The sequence below is a fragment of the Crinia signifera genome, unplaced genomic scaffold, assembly GCF_055691185.1.
Source record: "Crinia signifera unplaced genomic scaffold, ASM5569118v1 HAP2_SCAFFOLD_74, whole genome shotgun sequence".
NCBI lineage: Eukaryota > Metazoa > Chordata > Amphibia > Anura > Myobatrachidae > Crinia > Crinia signifera.
The window spans coordinates 188,049-200,994 of NW_028142643.1; the positions used below are offsets into that span (position 1 = coordinate 188,049).

The following is a 12,946-nucleotide window of genomic DNA, read 5'->3' on the forward strand; positions in this document are numbered from 1 at the left end:
TGAGGAAAATGGGTAAGTAACCGTGAAGTAAAATGTGAAGCATTGGTTGTTCAGTGGTAGAATTCTCGCCTGCCACGCGGGAGGCCCGGGTTCGATTCCCGGCCAATGCAGTACTCAAGTTTTACTGAAATTATGGTATATTTTGTTAAAGAGTGTCTGGCTCTTTGCATTTTGGTGGTGCAGGTAAAGAATTCCACATACAATAAATTAATGTTAGAATCTTGTGGTTTAGTGGTAGAATTCCCACCTGCCAAGAGAGAGGTCTGGATCTGAAAAGGGAATAAACACCAAACAAATGTTGTACTACAAGCATATGACTCTTAGCTTGGGAGTTTTATTTCTATTGACTAAGCTGGCCAGGCTTTGTTACAGTGTTGTAGCATCAAGGCAAGGCAACGCTTGCTCTTCAATCTACACTATTAAACCAAAGCAAAGTATCCACATTCAGTAGATCCTGATATTCCTGCATGGTTTCACCCACTGATGTACACCTGAAACAGCGATATATTTTGTTAAAGAGTGCCTGGCTCTTTGCATTTTGGTGGTGCAGGTATAGAATTTAACATACAATGATTTAGTGGTAGAAACTTGTGGTTTAGTGGTAGAATTATCGCCTGCCATGATGGAGGCATGGATCTGAAAAGGGAATAAACACCACCCAATGTTGTGCTCAAAGCAAATGACTCTTAGATTTGGAGTCTTATTCGCTATTGACTCAGATAGCTAGGCTTTTTTACAGTGTTATGGCCTCATGGCAAGGCAAGGATTGCCCTTCAATTTATAAAAACAAAGCAAGGTTTCCACATTTAGTAGATCCTGAGATTCCTGCTTGGTTTCACACACTGATGTACACCTCTTTTAAGTTTCAAATAAAACACGTTTGGTTGTGTAGTGACAGAGATCTCGCCTGTAGAATTCTGGGAAAAAACACCGCCCAACGTGGGGCTCGAACCCACGACCCTGAGATTAAGAGTCTCATGCTCTACCGACTGAGCTAGCCAGGCTTGGTTACTGTTGTGTGACAAAAAGGCCACTCAAGCCAAGGAGTGCCCTACAAGCTATTAAAGTAGATCTAGGATACCACATTCAATACACTGAGATGCATGCTTGGTTTCACAAATTGAGGAAAATGGGTAAGTAACCGTGAAGTAAAATGTGAAACATTGGTTGTTCAGTGGTAGAATTCTCGTCTGCTACGCGGGAGGCCCGGGTTCGATTCCCGGCCAATGCAGTACTCAAGTTTTACTGAAATTATGGTATATTTTGGGAATAAACACCAAACAAATGTTGTACTAAAAGCATATGACTCTTAGCTTGGGAGTTTTATTTCTATTGACTAAGCTGGCCAGGCTTAGTCAAAATGTGAAGCATTGGTTGTTCGGTGGTAGAATTCTCGCCTGCCACGCGGGAGGCCCGGGTTCGATTCCCGGCCAATGCAGTACTCAAGTTTTACTGAAATTATGGTATATTTTGTTAAAGAGTGTCTGGCTCTTTGCTTTTTGGTGGTGCAGGTATAGAATTCCACATACAATAAATTAATGTTAGAATCTTGTGGTTTAGTGGTAGAATTCCCACCTGCCAAGAGAGAGGTCTGGATCTGAAAAGGGAATAAACACCAAACAAATGTTGTACTAAAAGCATATGACTCTTAGCTTGGGAGTTTTATTTCTATTGACTAAGCTGGCCAGGCTTTGTTACAGTGTTGTAGCATCAAGGCAAGGCAACGCTTGCTCTTCAATCTACACTATTAAACCAAAGCAAAGTTTCCACATTCAGTAGATCCTGATATTCCTGCATGGTTTCACCCACTGATGTACACCTGAAACAGCGATATATTTTGTTAAAGAGTGCCTGGCTCTTTGCATTTTGGTGGTGCAGGTATAGAATTTAACATACAATGATTTAGTGGTAGAATCTTGTGGTTTAGTGGTAGAATTCTCGCCTGCCATGAGGGAGGCATGGATCTGAAAAGGGAATAAACACCACCCAATGTTGTGCTCAAAGCAAATGACTCTTAGATTTGGAGTCTTATTCGCTATTGACTCAGATAGCTAGGCTTTTTTACAGTGTTATGGCATCATGGCAAGGCAAGGATTGCCCTTCAATTTATAAAACCAAAGCAAGGTTTCCACATTTAGTAGATCCTGAGATTCCTGCTTGGTTTCACACACTGATGTACACCTCTTTTAAGTTTCAAATAAAACACGTTTGGTTGTGTAGTGACAGAGATCTCGCCTGTAGAATTCTGGGAAAAAACACCGCCCAACGTGGGGCTCGAACCCACGACCCTGAGATTAAGAGTCTCAGGCTCTACCGACTGAGCTAGCCAGGCTTGGTTACTGTGATTTGACAAAAAGGCCACTCAAGCCAAGGAGTGCAATACAAGCTATTAAAGTAGATCTAGGCTACCACATTCAGTACACTGAGATGCATGCTTGGTTTCACACATTGATGAAAATGGGTAAGTAACCGTGAAGTAAAATGTGAAGCATTGGTTGTTCAGTGGTAGAATTCTCGCCTGCCACGCGGGAGGCCCAGGTTCGATTCCCGGCCAATGCAGTACTCAAGTTTTACTGAAATTATGGTTTATTTTGTTAAAGAGTGTCTGGCTCTTTGCTTTTTGGTGGTGCAGGTATAGAATTCCACATACAATAAATTAATGTTAGAATCTTGTGGTTTAGTGGTAGAATTCCCACCTGCCAAGAGAGAGGTCTGGATCTGAAAAAGGGAATAAACACCAAACAAATGTTGTACTACAAGCATATGACTCTTAGCTTGGGAGTTTTATTTCTATTGACTAAGCTGGCCAGGCTTTGTTACAGTGTTGTAGCATCAAGGCAAGGCAACGCTTGCTCTTCAATCTACACTATTAAACCAAAGCAAAGTTTCCACATTCAGTAGATCCTGATATTCCTGCATGGTTTCACCCACTGATGTACACCTGAAACAGCAATATATTTTGTTAAAGAGTGCCTGGCTCTTTGCATTTTGGTGGTGCAGGTATAGAATTTAACATACAATGATTTAGTGGTAGAATCTTGTGGTTTAGTGGTAGAATTCTCGCCTGCCATGAGGGAGGCATGGATCTGAAAAGGGAATAAACACCACCCAATGTTGTGCTCAAAGCAAATGACTCTTAGATTTGGAGTCTTATTCGCTATTGACTCAGATAGCTAGGCTTTTTTACAGTGTTATGGCATCATGGCAAGGCAAGGATTGCCCTTCAATTTATAAAACCAAAGCAAGGTTTCCACATTTAGTAGATCCTGAGATTCCTGCTTGGTTTCACACACTGATGTACACCTCTTTTAAGTTTCAAATAAAACACGTTTGGTTGTGTAGTGACAGAGATCTCGCCTGTAGAATTCTGGGAAAAAACACCGCCCAACGTGGGGCTCGAACCCACGACCCTGAGATTAAGAGTCTCATGCTCTACCGACTGAGCTAGCCAGGCTTGGTTACTGTTGTGTGACAAAAAGGCCACTCAAGCCAAGGAGTGCCCTACAAGCTATTAAAGTAGATCTAGGCTACCACATTCAGTACACTGAGATGCATGCTTGGTTTCACAAATTGAGGAAAATGGGTAAGTAACCGTGAAGTAAAATGTGAAACATTGGTTGTTCAGTGGTAGAATTCTCGTCTGCTACGCGGGAGGCCCGGGTTCGATTCCCGGCCAATGCAGTACTCAAGTTTTACTGAAATTATGGTTTATTTTGTTAAAGAGTGTCTGGCTCTTTGCTTTTTGGTGGTGCAGGTATAGAATTCCACATACAATAAATTAATGTTAGAATCTTGTGGTTTAGTGGTAGAATTCCCACCTGCCAAGAGAGAGGTCTGGATCTGAAAAGGGAATAAACACCAAACAAATGTTGTACTACAAGCATATGACTCTTAGCTTGGGAGTTTTATTTCTATTGACTAAGCTGGCCAGGCTTTGTTACAGTGTTGTAGCATCAAGGCAAGGCAACGCTTGCTCTTCAATCTACACTATTAAACCAAAGCAAAGTTTCCACATTCAGTAGATCCTGATATTCCTGCATGGTTTCACCCACTGATGTACACCTGAAACAGCGATATATTTTGTTAAAGAGTGCCTGGCTCTTTGCATTTTGGTGGTGCAGGTATAGAATTTAACATACAATGATTTAGTGGTAGAATCTTGTGGTTTAGTGGTAGAATTCTCGCCTGCCATGAGGGAGGCATGGATCTGAAAAGGGAATAAACACCACCCAATGTTGTGCTCAAAGCAAATGACTCTTAGATTTGGAGTCTTATTCGCTATTGACTCAGATAGCTAGGCTTTTTTACAGTGTTATGGCATCATGGCAAGGCAAGGATTGCCCTTCAATTTATAAAACCAAAGCAAGGTTTCCACATTTAGTAGATCCTGAGATTCCTGCTTGGTTTCACACACTGATGTACACCTCTTTTAAGTTTCAAATAAAACACGTTTGGTTGTGTAGTGACAGAGATCTCGCCTGTAGAATTCTGGGAAAAAACACCGCCCAACGTGGGGCTCGAACCCACGACCCTGAGATTAAGAGTCTCATGCTCTACCGACTGAGCTAGCCAGGCTTGGTTACTGTTGTGTGACAAAAAGGCCACTCAAGCCAAGGAGTGCCCTACAAGCTATTAATGTAGATCTAGGCTACCACATTCAGTACACTGAGATGCATGCTTGGTTTCACAAATTGAGGAAAATGGGTAAGTAACCGTGAAATAAAATGTGAAACATTGGTTGTTCAGTGGTAGAATTCTCGTCTGCTACGCGGGAGGCCCGGGTTCGATTTCCGGCCAATGCAGTACTCAAGTTTTACTGAAATTATGGTATATTTTGTTAAAGAGTGTCTGGCTCTTTGCTTTTTGGTGGTGCAGGTATAGAATTCCACATACAATAAATTAATGTTAGAATCTTGTGGTTTAGTGGTAGAATTCCCACCTGCCAAGAGAGAGGTCTGGATCTGAAAAGGGAATAAACACCAAACAAATGTTGTACTACAAGCATATGACTCTTAGCTTGGGAGTTTTATTTCTATTGACTAAGCTGGCCAGGCTTTGTTACAGTGTTGTAGCATCAAGGCAAGGCAACGCTTGCTCTTCAATCTACACTATTAAACCAAAGCAAAGTTTCCACATTCAGTAGATCCTGATATTCCTGCATGGTTTCACCCACTGATGTACACCTGAAACAGCGATATATTTTGTTAAAGAGTGCCTGGCTCTTTGCATTTTGGTGGTGCAGGTATAGAATTTAACATACAATGATTTAGTGGTAGAATCTTGTGGTTTAGTGGTAGAATTCTCGCCTGCCATGAGGGAGGCATGGATCTGAAAAGGGAATAAACACCACCCAATGTTGTGCTCAAAGCAAATGACTCTTAGATTTGGAGTCTTATTCGCTATTGACTCAGATAGCTAGGCTTTTTTACAGTGTTATGGCATCATGGCAAGGCAAGGATTGCCCTTCAATTTATAAAACCAAAGCAAGGTTTCCACATTTAGTAGATCCTGAGATTCCTGCTTGGTTTCACACACTGATGTACACCTCTTTTAAGTTTCAAATAAAACACATTTGGTTGTGTAGTGACAGAGATCTCGCCTGTAGAATTCTGGGAAAAAACACCGCCCAACGTGGGGCTCGAACCCACGACCCTGAGATTAAGAGTCTCATGCTCTACCGACTGAGCTAGCCAGGCTTGGTTACTGTGATGTGACAAAAAGGCCACTCAAGCCAAGGAGTACCCTACAAGCTATTAAAGTAGATCTAGGCTACCACATTCAGTACACTGAGATGCATGCTTGGTTTCACACATTGAGGAAAATCGGTAAGTAACCGTGAAGTAAAATGTGAAGCATTGGTTGTTCAGTGGTAGAATTCTCGCCTGCCACGCGGGAGGCCCGGGTTCGATTCCCGGCCAATGCAGTACTCAAGTTTTACTGAAATTATGGTATATTTTGTTAAAGAGTGTCTGGCTCTTTGCATTTTGGTGGTGCAGGTATAGAATTCCACATACAATAAATTAATGGTAGAATCTTGTGGTTTAGTGGTAGAATTCCCACCTGCCAAGAGAGAGGTCTGGATCTGAAAAGGGAATAAACACCAAACAAATGTTGTACTAAAAGCATATGACTCTTAGCTTGGGAGTTTTATTTCTATTGACTAAGCTGGCCAGGCTTTGTTACAGTGTTGTAGCATCAAGGCAAGGCAACGCTTGCTCTTCAATCTACACTATTAAACCAAAGCAAAGTTTCCACATTCAGTAGATCCTGATATTCCTGCATGGTTTCACCCACTGATGTACACCTGAAACAGCGATATATTTTGTTAAAGAGTGCCTGGCTCTTTGCATTTTGGTGGTGCAGGTATAGAATTCAACATACAATGATTTAGTGGTAGATTTAGTGTGTAGTGACAGAGATCTCGCCTGTAGAATTCTGGGAAAAAACACCGCCCAACGTGGGGCTCGAACCCACGACCCTGAGATTAAGAGTCTCATGCTCTACCGACTGAGCTAGCCAGGCTTGGTTACTGTTGTGTGACAAAAAGGCCACTCAAGCCAAGGAGTGCCCTACAAGCTATTAATGTAGATCTAGGCTACCACATTCAGTACACTGAGATGCATGCTTGGTTTCACAAATTGAGGAAAATGGGTAAGTAACCGTGAAATAAAATGTGAAACATTGGTTGTTCAGTGGTAGAATTCTCGTCTGCTACGCGGGAGGCCCGGGTTCGATTTCCGGCCAATGCAGTACTCAAGTTTTACTGAAATTATGGTATATTTTGTTAAAGAGTGTCTGGCTCTTTGCTTTTTGGTGGTGCAGGTATAGAATTCCACATACAATAAATTAATGTTAGAATCTTGTGGTTTAGTTGTAGAATTCCCACCTGCCAAGAGAGAGGTCTGGATCTGAAAAGGGAATAAACACCAAACAAATGTTGTACTACAAGCATATGACTCTTAGCTTGGGAGTTTTATTTCTATTGACTAAGCTGGCCAGGCTTTGTTACAGTGTTGTAGCATCAAGGCAAGGCAACGCTTGCTCTTCAATCTACACTATTAAACCAAAGCAAAGTTTCCACATTCAGTAGATCCTGATATTCCTGCATGGTTTCACCCACTGATGTACACCTGAAACAGCGATATATTTTGTTAAAGAGTGCCTGGCTCTTTGCATTTTGGTGGTGCAGGTATAGAATTTAACATACAATGATTTAGTGGTAGAATCTTGTGGTTTAGTGGTAGAATTCTCGCCTGCCATGAGGGAGGCATGGATCTGAAAAGGGAATAAACAGCACCCAATGTTGTGCTCAAAGCAAATGACTCTTAGATTTGGAGTCTTATTCGCTATTGACTCAGATAGCTAGGCTTTTTTACAGTGTTATGGCATCATGGCAAGGCAAGGATTGCCCTTCAATTTATAAAACCAAAGCAAGGTTTCCACATTTAGTAGATCCTGAGATTCCTGCTTGGTTTCACACACTGATGTACACCTCTTTTAAGTTTCAAATAAAACACGTTTGGTTGTGTAGTGACAGAGATCTCGCCTGTAGAATTCTGGGAAAAAACACCGCCCAACGTGGGGCTCGAACCCACGACCCTGAGATTAAGAGTCTCATGCTCTACCGACTGAGCTAGCCAGGCTTGGTTACTGTTGTGTGACAAAAAGGCCACTCAAGCCAAGGAGTGCCCTACAAGCTATTAAAGTAGATCTAGGCTACCACATTCAGTACACTGAGATGCATGCTTGGTATCACAAATTGAGGAAAATGGGTAAGTAACCGTGAAGTAAAATGTGAAGCATTGGTTGTTCAGTGGTAGAATTCTCGCCTGCCACGCGGGAGGCCCGAGTTCGATTCCCGGCCAATGCAGTACTCAAGTTTTACTGAAATTATGGTATATTTTGTTAAAGAGTGTCTGGCTCTTTGCATTTTGGTGGTGCAGGTAAAGAATTCCACATACAATAAATTAATGTTAGAATCTTGTGGTTTAGTGGTAGAATTCCCACCTGCCAAGAGAGAGGTCTGGATCTGAAAAGGGAATAAACACCAAACAAATGTTGTACTACAAGCATATGACTCTTAGCTTGGGAGTTTTATTTCTATTGACTAAGCTGGCCAGGCTTTGTTACAGTGTTGTAGCATCAAGGCAAGGCAACGCTTGCTCTTCAATCTACACTATTAAACCAAAGCAAAGTATCCACATTCAGTAGATCCTGATATTCCTGCATGGTTTCACCCACTGATGTACACCTGAAACAGCGATATATTTTGTTAAAGAGTGCCTGGCTCTTTGCATTTTGGTGGTGCAGGTATAGAATTTAACATACAATGATTTAGTGGTAGAAACTTGTGGTTTAGTGGTAGAATTCTCGCCTGCCATGATGGAGGCATGGATCTGAAAAGGGAATAACCACCACCCAATGTTGTGCTCAAAGCAAATGACTCTTAGATTTGGAGTCTTATTCGCTATTGACTCAGATAGCTAGGCTTTTTTACAGTGTTATGGCATCATGGCAAGGCAAGGATTGCCCTTCAATTTATAAAACCAAAGCAAGGTTTCCACATTTAGTAGATCCTGAGATTCCTGCTTGGTTTCACACACTGATGTACACCTCTTTTAAGTTTCAAATAAAACACATTTGGTTGTGTAGTGACAGAGATCTCGCCTGTAGAATTCTGGGAAAAAACACCGCCCAACGTGGGGCTCGAACCCACGACCCTGAGATTAAGAGTCTCATGCTCTACCGACTGAGCTAGCCAGGCTTGGTTACTGTGATGTGACAAAAAGGCCACTCAAGCCAAGGAGTACCCTACAAGCTATTAAAGTAGATCTAGGCTACCACATTCAGTACACTGAGATGCATGCTTGGTTTCACACATTGAGGAAAATCGGTAAGTAACCGTGAAGTAAAATGTGAAGCATTGGTTGTTCAGTGGTAGAATTCTCGCCTGCCACGCGGGAGGCCCGGGTTCGATTCCCGGCCAATGCAGTACTCAAGTTTTACTGAAATTATGGTATATTTTGTTAAAGAGTGTCTGGCTCTTTGCATTTTGGTGGTGCAGGTATAGAATTCCACATACAATAAATTAATGGTAGAATCTTGTGGTTTAGTGGTAGAATTCCCACCTGCCAAGAGAGAGGTCTGGATCTGAAAAGGGAATAAACACCAAACAAATGTTGTACTAAAAGCATATGACTCTTAGCTTGGGAGTTTTATTTCTATTGACTAAGCTGGCCAGGCTTTGTTACAGTGTTGTAGCATCAAGGCAAGGCAACGCTTGCTCTTCAATCTACACTATTAAACCAAAGCAAAGTTTCCACATTCAGTAGATCCTGATATTCCTGCATGGTTTCACCCACTGATGTACACCTGAAACAGCGATATATTTTGTTAAAGAGTGCCTGGCTCTTTGCATTTTGGTGGTGCAGGTATAGAATTCAACATACAATGATTTAGTGGTAGAATCTTGTGGTTTAGTGGTAGAATTCTCGCCTGCCATGAGGGAGGCATTGATCTGAAAAGGGAATAAACACCACCCAATGTTGTGCTCAAAGCAAATGACTCTTAGATTTGGAGTCTTATTCGCTACTGACTCAGATAGCTAGGCTTTTTTACAGTGTTATGGCATCATGGCAAGGCAAGGATTGCCCTTTAATCTATACAACCAAAGCAAGGTTTCCACATTTAGTAGATCCTGAGATTCCTGCTTGGTTTCACACACTGATGTACACCTCTTTTAAATTTCAAATAAAACACGTTTGGTTGTGTAGTGACAGAGATCTCGCCTGTAGAATTCTGGGAAAAAACACCACCCAACGTGGGGCTCGAACCCACGACCCTGAGATTAAGAGTCTCATGCTCTACCGACTGAGCTAGCCAGGCTTGGCTACTGTGATTTGACAATAAGGCCACTCAAGCCAAGGAGTGCAATACAAGCTATTAAAGTAGATCTAGGCTACCACATTCAGTACACTGAGATGCATGCTTGGTTTCACACATTAAGGAAAATGGGTAAGTAACCGTGAAGTAAAATGTGAAGCATTGGTTGTTCAGTGGTAGAATTCTCGCCTGCCACGCGGGAGGCCCGGGTTCGATTCCCGGCCAATGCAGTACTCAAGTTTTACTGAAATTACGGTATATTTTGTTAAAGAGTGTCTGGCTCTTTGCATTTTATTGGTGCAGGTATAGAATTCCACATACAATAAATTAATGTTAGAATCTTGTGGTTTAGTGGTAGAATCCCCACCTGCCAAGAGAGAGGTCTGGATCTGAAAAGGGAATAAACACCAAACAAATGTTGTACTAAAAGCATATGACTCTTAGCTTGGGAGTTTTATTTCTATTGACTAAGCTGGCCAGGCTTTGTTACAGTGTTGTAGCATCAAGGCAAGGCAACGCTTGCTCTTCAATCTACACTATTAAACCAAAGCAAAGTTTCCACATTCAGTAGATCCTGATATTCCTGCATGGTTTCACCCACTGATGTACACCTGAAAAAGCGATATATTTTGTTAAAGAGTGCCTGGCTCTTTGCATTTTGGTGGTGCAGGTATAGAATTCAACATACAGTGATTTAGTGGTAGAATCTTGTGGTTTAGTGGTAAAATTCTCGCCTGCCATGAGGGAGGCATGGATCTGAAAAGGGAATAAACACCACCCAATGTTGTGCTCAAAGTAAATGACTATTAGATTTGGAGTCTTATTCGCTATTGACTCAGATAACTAGGCTTTTTTACAGTGTTATGGCATCATGGCAAGGCAAGGATTGCCCTTCAATCTATAAAACCAAAGCTAGGTTTCCACATTTAGTAGATCCTGAGATTCCTGCTTGGTTTCACACACTGATGTACACCTCTTTTAAGTTTAAAAAAAAACAGGTTTGGTTGTGTAGTGACAGAGATCTCGCCTGTAGAATTCTGGGAAAAAACACCGCCCAACGTGGGGCTCGAACCCACGACCCTGAGATTAAGAGTCTCATGCTCTACCGACTGAGCTAGCCAGGCTTGGCTACTGTTGTGTGACAAAAAGGCCACTCAAGCCAAGGAGTGCCCTACAAGCTATTAAAGTAGATCTAGGCTACCACATTCAGTTCACTGAGATGCATGCTTGGTTTCACAAATTGAGGAAAATGGGTAAGTAAACGTGAAGTAAAATGTGAAGCATTGGTTGTTCAGTGGTAGAATTCTCGCCTGCCACGCGGGAGGCCCGGGTTCGATTCCCGGCCAATGCAGTACTCAAGTTTTACTGAAATTATGGTATATTTTGTTAAAGAGTGTCTGGCTCTTTGCATTTTGGTGGTGCAGGTAAAGAATTCCACATACAATAAATTAATGTTAGAATCTTGTGGTTAAGTGGTAGAATTCCCACCTGCCAAGAGAGAGGTCTGGATCTGAAAAGGGAATAAACACCAAACAAATGTTGTACTAAAAGCATATGACTATTAGCTTGGGAGTTTTATTTCTATTGACTAAGCTGGCCAGGCTTTGTTACAGTGTTGTAGCATCAAGGCAAGGCAACGCTTGCTCTTCAATCTACACTATTAAACCAAAGCAAAGTTTCCACATTCAGTAGATCCTGATATTCCTGCATGGTTTCACCCACTGATGTACACCTGAAACAGCGATATATTTTGTTAAAGAGTGCCTGGCTCTTTGCATTTTGGTGGTGCAGGTATAGAATTTAACATACAATGATTTAGTGGTAGAATCTTGTGGTTTAGTGGTAGAATTCTCGCCTGCCATGAGGGAGGCATGGATCTGAAAAGGGAATAAACACCACCCAATGTTGTGCTCAAAGCAAATGACTCTTAGATTTGGAGTCTTATTCGCTATTGACTCAGATAGCTAGGCTTTTTTACAGTGTTATGGCATCATGGCAAGGCAAGGATTGCCCTTCAATTTATAAAACCAAAGCAAGGTTTCCACATTTAGTAGATCCTGAGATTCCTGCTTGGTTTCACACACTGATGTACACCTCTTTTAAGTTTCAAATAAAACACGTTTGGTTGTGTAGTGACAGAGATCTCGCCTGTAGAATTCTGGGAAAAAACACTGCCCAACATGGGGCTCGAACCCACGACCCTGAGATTAAGAGTCTCATGCTCTACCGACTGAGCTAGCCAGGCTTGGTTACTGTGATTTGACAAAAAGGCCACTCAAGCCAAGGAGTGCAATACAGGCTATTAAAGTAGATCTAGGCTACCACATTCAGTACACTGAGATGCATGCTTGGTTTCACACATTGAGGAAAATGGGTAAGTAACCATGAAGTAAAATGTAAAGCATTGGTTGTTCAGTGGTAGAATTCTCGCCTGCCACGCGGGAGGCCCGGGTTCGATTCCCGGCCAATGCAGTACTCAAGTTTTACTGAAATTTTGGTAGATTTTGTTAAAGAGTGTCTGGCTCTTTGCATTTTGGTGGTGCAGGTATAGAATTCCACATACAATAAATTAATGTTAGAGTCTTGTGGTTAAGTGGTAGAATTCCCACCTGCCAAGAGAGAGGTCTGGATCTGAAAAGGGAATAAACACCAAACAAATGTTGTACTAAAAGCATATGACTCTTAGCTTGGGAGTTTTATTTCTATTGACTAAGCTGGCCAGGCTTTGTTACAGTGTTGTAGCATCAAGGCAAGGCAACGCTTGCTCTTCAATCTACACTATTAAACCAAAGCAAAGTTTCCACATTCAGTAGATCCTGATATTCCTGCATGGTTTCACCCACTTATGTACACCTGAAAAAGCGATATATTTTGTTAAAGAGTGCCTGGCTCTTTGCATTTTGGTGGTGCAGGTATAGAATTCAACATACAATGATTTAGTGGTAGAATCTTGTGGTTTAGTGGTAGAATTCTCGCCTGCCATGAGGGAGGCATGGATCTGAAAAGGGAATAAACACCACCCAATGTTGTGCTCAAAGTAAATGACTCTTAGATTTGGAGTCTT

The 12,946-nt window shown here is 41.9% G+C and overlaps 6 non-coding genes across 6 annotated transcripts; all 6 read left to right on the forward strand.

Moving 5' to 3' along the window:
- The first annotated feature begins 39 nt into the window (after window positions 1–39).
- TRNAG-GCC (transfer RNA glycine (anticodon GCC)) lies at window positions 40–110 on the forward strand. The gene has a single exon. It is a non-coding gene; the product is annotated as a tRNA-Gly (tRNA).
- A 5,742-nt stretch (window positions 111–5,852) lies between these two features.
- TRNAG-GCC (transfer RNA glycine (anticodon GCC)) lies at window positions 5,853–5,923 on the forward strand. Its single transcript has one exon. It is a non-coding gene; the product is annotated as a tRNA-Gly (tRNA).
- Window positions 5,924–8,920: 2,997 nt separating this feature from the next.
- Window positions 8,921–8,991, forward strand: TRNAG-GCC (transfer RNA glycine (anticodon GCC)). The gene has a single exon. It is a non-coding gene; the product is annotated as a tRNA-Gly (tRNA).
- A 1,050-nt stretch (window positions 8,992–10,041) lies between these two features.
- TRNAG-GCC (transfer RNA glycine (anticodon GCC)) lies at window positions 10,042–10,112 on the forward strand. Its single transcript has one exon. It is a non-coding gene; the product is annotated as a tRNA-Gly (tRNA).
- A 1,050-nt stretch (window positions 10,113–11,162) lies between these two features.
- TRNAG-GCC (transfer RNA glycine (anticodon GCC)) lies at window positions 11,163–11,233 on the forward strand. Its single transcript has one exon. It is a non-coding gene; the product is annotated as a tRNA-Gly (tRNA).
- Window positions 11,234–12,283: 1,050 nt separating this feature from the next.
- On the forward strand, window positions 12,284–12,354 carry TRNAG-GCC (transfer RNA glycine (anticodon GCC)). Its single transcript has one exon. It is a non-coding gene; the product is annotated as a tRNA-Gly (tRNA).
- Window positions 12,355–12,946: the final 592 nt, after the last annotated feature.